Raw genomic sequence first — 10005 nt, 5'->3', positions numbered from 1 at the left:
CACATAAAATGATTGAAGGATCAGCTTCTGTCCAACCCCACATTATACCCTTGTATTTTGTGTGCACATGTGTGTGTCACAATAATTAATATAAGGTCTCCCCAATGTGTTGTGGATTTATTTTGCATGAGTAAGCCTCATGCATTGAGATGCATCAAGAATTAAGAAGAAAGAATATTACAGTTAACTAGTGGAGGCTGATGAGGTTTGAGATAGTAGAGCCAATGCCTTTTGCTCATGCACAGTGTACATCACTTCAACTATTATGGGCAGAGGTTGGTTGGCAACCTTCAGTCTCAAAAGACTATGGTATAAGCCTACAGCACCCGGTATTCCCAGGTGGTCTCCCATCCAAGTACTAACCAGGCCTGACCCTGCTTAGCTTCCGAGATCAGATGAGATTGAGCATGTGCAGGGTAAGTAAGTAAAAATGTTATATTAAATAAAAATATTGTTTACTTATCCCTGGTGTCAGGCCAGGAAAATGGGGATAGCACTCTGCCTTGTGCTGCCGACACTAGGATTCACCCTCTACCACCCTTAAAAATGCTCCAGTCAACCCCACTCCCTGTCCTTGATACTCCACCTCCTGCCTTTGAACTGCCCTGTCCACCACCTTACCTGTCCCAGCACATAATCTGGGAGCTGCTGCTGCACAAGCAGAGCCTCTGGCAATTTGCACTGGTGGCCCCAAAATGCACCTTTCACAACACCGTTGTGGCACTTATGGCAGCGGATTGGGAGTTCTGCCACCATAAGTGCCCATTCGTATTGAGTCGTAAATCTTTAAATGCATTTTTTCCACTTACCCTTCCTTTTTTCCTGGAGGGGCCCCATTTGCCCTTGTGGAGGAGCCTCTGCAGCACTTATCTTTCCTAACATGCCTGTACTATCACATTTGTGAATATTCAGTCCAGGGCTCATGTTGTTTGGCTCTGGGCAGGAGGTCTGGCTGAGTGGTAGAGCTGCCACCTATGAAGTCTGAAGAACAACTGGGGACATAGTTTGAAACAGAACTAAGAGAGCTGCAGAAAGCACTGATGAGATGAGTCATCCCAACTGGTAAGTCCTCCTAGTTTGGGGGATAGGGGCGCTCTGGGCACTTGCATCTGCCCAGATGTCCTGTCACGCAGCCTTCTGGGATGCCGGGGAGTCAACATGACTGCAGTCCCTGTCCCCTGAACAATGGGGACTTAGAGTGGTGTCAAGACGGAACCTAAGAAGCAGTCCACTTTTCCATTGCGCAGTGGTTTGGCCACTGCTACTGTAATACAAGTACACTAAGAAAACCAAATTCACACTCTGAAAAGAATTTCAAATTTATTTCATATTTATTGATCACCATCAATGTTCCGATATGAAGAACCTACATTTAAGAATGCACTACACCAGGCCAGCTTTTAGCCACGAAAATCTTGATTCAATGCTCTCTGTAATGGATGCACCAGACACAGCATTACAGCCTCTTGGAGCTTTCCCTGTCATTCAAGTGACAAAGAAGCAGCTTGATCCTTTTTCGGAAGAAGGATTTGAGTCTGCTTTGGCTTTGACTAGAAAATGCCCAGTGGCCATGGCATGCAACATGATGACAACTGTGAGTTTCCTGGATGGCAACAGATTTGTTACAAGACATTAGCTTCCTGCCACCTCACTCTCAAAACACTTTCAAAACACACCACTAAAACATGCCCCTTCGAACAAAATTCCGTTTTGTAGATTGAGGCAACTGCCTTTATCCTAACCTCTACAAATCACTGGGCTATAAAGCTCTATAAACACACACACATACACACAACCCTCCACCAGAAAGCCTAGTCTATAGATAAAAACAATTCATCACAACCCTGATGGTCAAATATGGTGCTAGACTCCTTCACACATTTGTCCAGCCTTCTTATGTTTCAGTGGTTACTGCGCATATCATAAACCTGTCCTTCAATGCATAACCAATAAATTAATACCCTTGCCAACAGCATACATTGTCTATTTCGTATGGCTAAAAATCTGGCATTTTGCTTTTATGGAGGCAGATGCTCTTTTATATTACTGTAGCCTCAGGAAACATTTGTCTGTTATATGATAAGAGGAGAAAATAGAGAAAGGGAAGAAAAAAAAAACACCACGATTTTGGCCACAGAGCAAGCTAAATATTCATGGCTGACAAAAAGAACGCACTTTAATGCAAATAGGAGTATCTGGTTCTTTTTTTAATCAGGTTGCGCCTATCTAAAGTTATCTAAAAGGCTTTGGGAGACATTTTTTTTCATGGAGAGCAAAGTTCACCATTACAGTAGACCAGCATTTCTCAATGTTTGTCCGCCGTACCACTTTGTGTGGCCCACTTATTGGAAGTACCAGCAGAAATATGACATCATTGCCAGTTACTTCCAATTTGGGAGGCCGAATGCAATGCAACAAACGCCGTATAAGAGGCTCAGGGCAAATGAGAGGGCTTTTCCAAGTGCTCAAAAAGCACACGCTGGATCTCTGCCTGCTGAGCTGAGCCTCTCACTGCTGCTTGTTACGTTGCATTGCTGGTCTTTGTCAGGCAGTGGGGGTCTGGGGGTCCCACACATACCACTCGACACCACTTCAACTATCGCTGGTGGTATGAACATCATTGATTGATGAACACTGTAGTGAACAGTTCCTCAGTCACAATGTGAAATGACATCCACCCATGTCAAATAAGTGACCACATGCGACCAAGTGCCCTTCAAACATAATGAACTGTTCTTTTTTCCTGGCAATGGTATAGTAAAATATTTGCACTCAGAACTAAGTACAAAATAGATCCTTTGCCTTTCATCCTACACTCTACACACATTGCTATGCAACACCTAGATAAGGGGTGTCAAACATAAGGCCCGGGGGCCGGATGCAGCCCCCAGAAGCTTTTTATGTGGCCCTCAGGCTCTCAGCTACTGAGTAGTGCTGAGGTGTTACTGCTGAAACAGCAGCTCACACGAAAATTGGGCTCTCCCATATCTTAAAATATGATCAAGATTTGTGTATTTTCTCTTCTGTCCTTTGCAGCTAATGAGTTTCTTTGTGAGAATGAAGTACTGATTTCTGGCCATCAGCTGCTTAATGATGTCACTTTCTGCTCAATGATGTCACTTCCAGCCCTCAGCAGGCACCCTGAACACTAACTTTGGCCCTCTGTATGAAATGAGTTTGACACCCCTGACCTAGATTGTATAAGCAATTGCCTGTCGGTTGTAATGCTGGTGCAGTTCAGTGCATGCAGTAGGGATCCAAAGCTGCTTCTGACACCACAGTCAGTAGTGTCAATAGAGTCATTAGAGCAGCTATTTTCAACCACTGTGCCGTGGGAGTTTGGGGGAGGGTCCTATATTAGTAGGGCCATCGGAGGATGTGAACCCCTGGCCCACAGTGCAGTGTGCCTTGTCAATGGTCAAAAAGCTGATGGTGTGCCTTGATGATTTTAATGCCTTCTCAGTGTGCCACGAGATGAAAAAGGTTGAAAATCACTGCATTAGAGAATTTCTTTTATACATGCACATTAGCTTTGTGCGACTGAACTGCTACATACATGAAAAGTCTCTGATCGGGGGCAGCTATGATTATCCACACGCCTATAGGAAAATTCATATTTCAACAACTTCTGAAATCTCCTAGAGATCATGAGTTTTCATGGGGTTTCCAGGGGTCACAATTACAGGGCGTGCATTGTGAGAAGTACATTTTTTTTTTCCATTCCTTTGCTGCGAATTCAGATTGGAATGAGGACAGAAATAGAAAGTTTTATTTTTGAGAGAGAGAGAGAGAGAGAGAGAGAGAGAGAGAGAGAGAGAGAGAGAGAGAGAGTTCAAGGCATTATTTCAGAGGCATTGTTGCTAGGATCACTTGTTCCTTCATTTCGCTCTCATATGAACATAAGAAACAGGCAGCTTACACTAAAAACACAATGTGAAATGTAGTACAATAAATATTAGTAGTCATGCTGTGACGGAGCAGCTACCCAAAGCGTCGGGAGGGAAAAAAGGTTTTGCATTGCATCTACCTAAATTTGTTTGTAGCTGTTGTTTGTGGTGGTGGTGGTGAGAAGTGTAGAGATGCTTGGGACTGAGCCTAGAAGCAAGGCTGGCCCAAGCTCTCCCCCTGCCCATGTGATGGTACACACTCTACCCCTGCTATCGCCTCTGTTAGCATCCTTACTGGGCTCCTCCTCTTTCCCTCTTCGTTCTCATGCCACCATTTGGAAAAAAAACAGGGAGTGGGAAGAGGAAGTGTGTACAGGAGAGAGGTGGCTTAGAATATCTCCCAGGATCAGGGCTGGCCTTAGGGCAATTTGGCCAAATTTGGGCAAAATCCTTGCCCCTCACTAGGACAATGAATGGAGCACTCACAGCCACAGCTGGCACCTCAGTTTGTAGCTGATGCTCTAGCATGCAGTCTTCCACGCTGAGGCATTGTGAGGGGAGTGGTGTGAGCAGAACACTGCCGCTAGATGGTTCTCCCTCCCTCTTGTCTCTGGCTGCATTATGCACAGCACATCTAGCCCTGACGAATTGGATGCATAAACACAATGGCATGTGCCAACCCTCGCGGGTCATCGGCCAGCTGGCAATCAATGATCAGCGCATTATTTAAATCTCTCATTGAATCCCTAGTCCTCCCTCCTGGCTCCAAAGCAACGTCCATTTTCAATTCGCTGCACTCCTTTGCTTACATTTCTAAAGATTTACCTTATCGGTATCTTTGCGATTCTACTCATGTTTTTTGTGCTAAATACTCAAGTTCATTAAGTAGTCCTAGGAAGGTTATTGATTTGTTGAAAAGTGTTAGCAACTGTCTCACTGTTAAATAGTGGGTCCCTGCGAATAAAGGAAGGCATAGAGATAACAGCTCAACACATTTATTTCATCTTCAGAACAGAGCCCGGCAATGAAACACAAGGCAACAGCCCTGGCTTTATACTCCTTAGCTCCGCCCAAATTCCCCAGGATTGGTGCTGTTGATACACTAAACTAGAGGGCCAATCGGATGGTAGGATTTCGATCCACCACCCAGCCATAAGACCGAGCCAATCAGTTATGCAGGATTTTGATCCTGCATAACTTGCATACAGAACACACACTTTAGATTTTGTATAGCAAGAATTTCCACTGTTAAAATTATCTTTAAAATCAAAACACCTTTAAAAAAAAAAGACTTTACCTGTCAGCAGTGTTTAGTTATCTTTCCAACTATTATCGTATTTATTTAACCAGACTAACTTTCCCTCCTTGGAGAGACAGATCAACATTTGGCAGCTGTTTATGGAGTGTGATCTCATTGAGACATAAGAGAGAATTCTTAGTTGTTGTTGTTTTTTTCTTGATCTGTTGTTTCCGTATCTTCTGGCTTATAGCAGTGTCACCTAGCCCATGACGTTTGGCCATGCTTGTTGACACAGACATCCTTAGGATGTCGTACCTGACAGGTCAGCGAGCCAATAAATACAGAAGGATGAATGGAGGGGGAAGAAAGCCAGTCTCCATTTCCATCTCTCCGACACTTGCCAGGTGTTTTCTCTCCCTGATGGGAAAGAACATTCCAACGTTTTTTTTTTCATTGTGAGAAAGTCAGTGGACAAGTTATTGCAATTTGATCACAAAGTTTAAAATCATGAACACCATTTTTCTGGGGGATGAATCTTAGGTTAAGCAAATATTTATGTAGTCTTCAGTGAATGGAGGGAGAGAACAAACTATACCACAGCTGTTCATGGCAAGGACAGCAGCTTTGCCTGTTGTTAATGTTTGTGACTGTATTCAGCAAGACTTTGCATGGATCTAACTGCAGTTGAGAGTAGGAAGGTTTTTTTTGCTGTGTTGCAGCAACTTTGACATGATGTTTTGGTGCATAAAGTCAGTCCTCACTACCCACAGATTTCTTATCCATGGGGAGCAGGAGTGCCACTAAACTTGCACCATTCATGGTCTGTTTTACATTCTGAAGCTATCTGTGGCATCTGCAGCCACTTCAAATCTATTCTCTGCCATTCTGAACTATCCACAGTGGGGATTCAAAAGATGCAACAGCCATTTTGATGCTTTCTGAAGTGATTGCAGCCAACCTGGTCAATTACAGGGAACATCCCGGAAAGCTTGTGCGGCCATTCTGAAGCAATTCCAGCACACGCAGCAGTCATTCTGATTTTAATGGCGGCAATTTTAATATTTTTACTGGTGGTGCAAAAATGTGCCAGTGGTAGAAGAGCAATCTGCAGCCCTTCTGAAGGTATTTGTGCCAATTTGATTTATTCACACACACACACACACCCTTGGATCAATGATTTTGTATCTGCGGTTTTGGTTTTTGTGGAGTTTCCAGAAATCTAACCCCCGTGTATACTGAGAATTGACTGTATGCCTGACAGCCCAATTCTATCCCCTGTCACACTATAGCATAGAGATGTGCCAAAGAGGCACATATTGCATGCTATGGGGGGGGGGGTAACCAGGACGTATGAAAGAGATAAGAAAATATTCTTACCTTTCTGTAAGCCTCCTGATAGCCTATGGTTTCCTCAGACTTACACAAGCGATATAGCTGGCAGAAGTCCAAGAAGTGAAAAGGGGAGGGTCCAGTCGAAAAAAGGGGTAGGACCTTTTTCCTACCAAAAGGGGGCCAAGATCCAGCCCCTCCCTTCCCTGATCTGCCCCCTGCTCGCTCCCCTCCCTGCCCCAAAACTTCCCCAGGCCCTCCTCTGCTTGCCTCCATTGCCAAATTAACCGCTCCTGGAGCCACTGCCCACCTGCAGCGGTGATCTAGAAGTGTGCCATGGTGGCCCAACCTTCACATTGCTGCAAGTTCTGGCAGTGCAAGTCCTAGATAGAATTGGGGCCCTAATCTTCCTCAAAGGGCTACTTCTAGGACCACAGGAAAATGCCTTATACTGAGTCAAACCATTGGCCCATCTAGCTCCTTATTATCCACACTGATTGTCAGTAACTGTGGTTTCAGACAGAAATCTTTCTGTACCTTACCCAGAGATGGAATGTGTGACCTACTGTATGTAAACTGTGCTTTGCCACTATTTTATGCCTGCCTCCATGAGTAGTATCTTCTTCGCTGGTACTCATGGGAACATTATATGCCAATAAAGGTTACAACAACAACAACATCATGGGAACATTATGTAGCAAAGCATGCATCTTATAGCATAGGATATTTCCTCATTGATGCAAATGAGAATATAAGGTTTAAATTGTTTGCACGTTGATGGGCAAGAAGCTAGTTATATATAGACACCATGTGGACTAGCATCTGCCAGTATGATTGCTTGGACAGAAATAACCTATGTTAGAATTCCAAACTGATATAGGAAGGTCTATATTGTGAAAATTTACTTTCTGGATAGATAGTGCTTCATGAAATTCATCACCAAAAGCACTCTCCTTCTAACTTAAAACCTGGTTTAAACAAATTTGATATTAAAAGAGACTTTTACAAGATAGCCTGCGATATCCTGTTGGAACTTTTGTAAGATAGCCTGAATATCTGGTCTGTTATTCCAGAGACTGGTCTGTTATTCATAACTATAACAGAATTTCATCTATGACCCAGTTCAGATGCTGGATCATAATGCTTCAGATGTAGCATTAACATATAGCTTAGCATTACGAGCATAAGCCAGCATAGACCCTGGGCTTGTATACCTGCAGAAGAGGTTTCAAACTTCCATTTCCTAATTTAGAACAAACTACAGTTTGTCACTGAAGCAAAAATTGGCAAACTGTGCTTTGTTCATCCCATAGTTGTTTTTCTTTTTAACAAGCCAAGTGATCAAACCAAGATCTGATGCTGAGATGTGATGTTGCGATTTGGGAGTTGGACTTAAACCTGGAAAATCCAGGTTCATGAATCTTCCTATGTAACTTTGGACCAGCCACTACCTCTCAGTCATACCTACCTCACAGGGTTGTTGTGAAGACAAAAGGATGTATGGATACCACCCTGAGATCCCTGTAGGAAGGATAGTATAAAAATGTGAATAAATATAAATATGTAGGTATTTAGCAGGCAGAGCTGGTGCAGACAAGGAAGAATTCTCATCTTCCTTGTGATTATGGCAGCATAGCCACCTGATGGGACAAGAGGGTACTGGGTGCTTCTCTGCCTTCTATACAGCCTTCTACACTTTCTGAGGCACATCCATGGCAGCTGATGCCATTCAACCCCCAACGAGGTCAGAGCTTGCAAGACAGAAGCATACGTGAGAATAGCGTTAGGGCATCAAAGGCCTAAGTAAAAAGAAATTTTTTACAGGACATTTCTTCCAAGATGCTTATGTATTTAGACAACCACAAACAAATATTCCGAGCCCCATGGGCATCAACAACTTCCTCTGTTGTTTCTGGTTGCTGTGTGGCACAAAAACTGCAGAGTATGCGTTTTATTCAGGATAACATCTCATTACTATAAAGCATGTAATCAGTGGCTTAATTGAACTCTGGGTATAAACTGGCCCATGTGGCATATAACTAAATGTAATGACAGTACATCGATATATAACTTTATTCTATACTTTTAATGATGATTGCATTATTAATGGGAGAGGGGCGGAATACCTCTCTAAATGAAGTCGGTTGCACCATAGTGTCTTCTCCCACAGTTTCTGCAACTCTGAAATTCAGCACACAGATGTAAATGCACCTGGTTTACGCCGGGGAATTAAAAGCATGACCATCTCATATACAGGCTCAGTGCATTAACATGTAATAATATGGCAAGCCCTATTCCCTTGCAGCTGCTTCTAATGTAGAACCCATTGTCTGTATCTTAATTAGGACCTCATCCTTTGTAATTCCATCTCCCTCTTTCTGTGAAAGATTTGATCAAGCATCCTATTGTTTCAGAAAAACATTGTTTTCCCAAATCAGCTACCCCATTGTTTCTTTTGCATCCTTCATTACATTATTATTCACCAATATGCATGATACTAATATCGACAGATAGGGGTAGGCTTTCAGATGAAAGCATTTTTAGAAGCACTCAGTGAGAAAGAGGAGGCATGCAGATAGTGCAAATAAAACAACAAGGAGACTAAAAATAACAACAAAGAAGATGGTGCAGAATTGTTTGGTGCAATGACAATGTAGACCAGGTGCAAATTAGCATTATTATGGAGGCCTGCTTTATCACTGGGCTGATAAGGAAGCCATTGTTTCCCCTGCCTTCATGGCTTTCACCTCATAGCCCAGTCAGTTAACATTTGGAATCTGTGTGGTTTACGAGCACACCGAACATGCACCCGAGTGCTCAAATGCTCCATACGCATTAGAGCTACTTTGCATGATTTGGCCATGAAATATGAATGGTGTTTATATGATGTGCAATCAAGTACCATGAAGAGCTGCTCCTTCACAAAGGAGACTAGAAATAATTCAGGACCCAAGGGCTTACATATAGGCAGCGGGCAAGTTTTTCATGAATGACAAGTTGTCGTTAGGCAATGAAATGAGTGCTTCCACAGCTGCAGTTACAAGTACAGATCAAAATAATTCACAGTCACCGTGATTCTAAAGCACTGTGCAAATTGTTCATATGCCAGGTTCAGTGCATTACTTACAGGCCAATCCTATTGAGGGCAGGGAGATTTTAAAAGGAGGAGATAGGACCCATCATGCACCATTGCCACCACCAGCCTCCTGCCACCCCCATGCCCCATTTCTATTCCTTCCACTCCCCACCCAGTTTCACCCTGTCTTCCCCCTTCCTGCCACTCCCTGCCCCCACTACTGCCTTACCTAGTCCGGTAGGTGTGGTGGAGTATGGCAGCGAAATTGCAGTGTTGCTGCATCTTGCCATGGGGCATGCAAAATGGCTGCCAACAGAGCACTGTACTGCATGTCACATAATGGCCACCAAAGGAGTGTGCAGTCGGCAGCCATTCTGCATGTGCTTGAAACCAGTTCTGAACTACCCATTGCTCACTTCAATTCCCTAGGATACAGTCCAGTCTCTAAACCTAAATTCCCACTGTCAGCATAT

General features: G+C 43.5%; 1 pseudogene; it reads right to left on the bottom strand.

Annotated features, from left to right (window-relative positions):
- Window positions 1-314: 314 nt before the first annotated feature.
- LOC136646576 (5S ribosomal RNA) lies at window positions 315-430 on the bottom strand (annotated as a pseudogene).
- Between the last annotated feature and the right edge of the window lie 9575 nt (window positions 431-10005).

This window comes from Tiliqua scincoides, chromosome 3 (genome assembly GCF_035046505.1).
Source record: "Tiliqua scincoides isolate rTilSci1 chromosome 3, rTilSci1.hap2, whole genome shotgun sequence".
In the NCBI taxonomy this organism is placed as follows: Eukaryota; Metazoa; Chordata; class Lepidosauria; order Squamata; family Scincidae; genus Tiliqua; species Tiliqua scincoides.
This window is presented reverse-complemented; position numbering and strand designations above follow the sequence as displayed.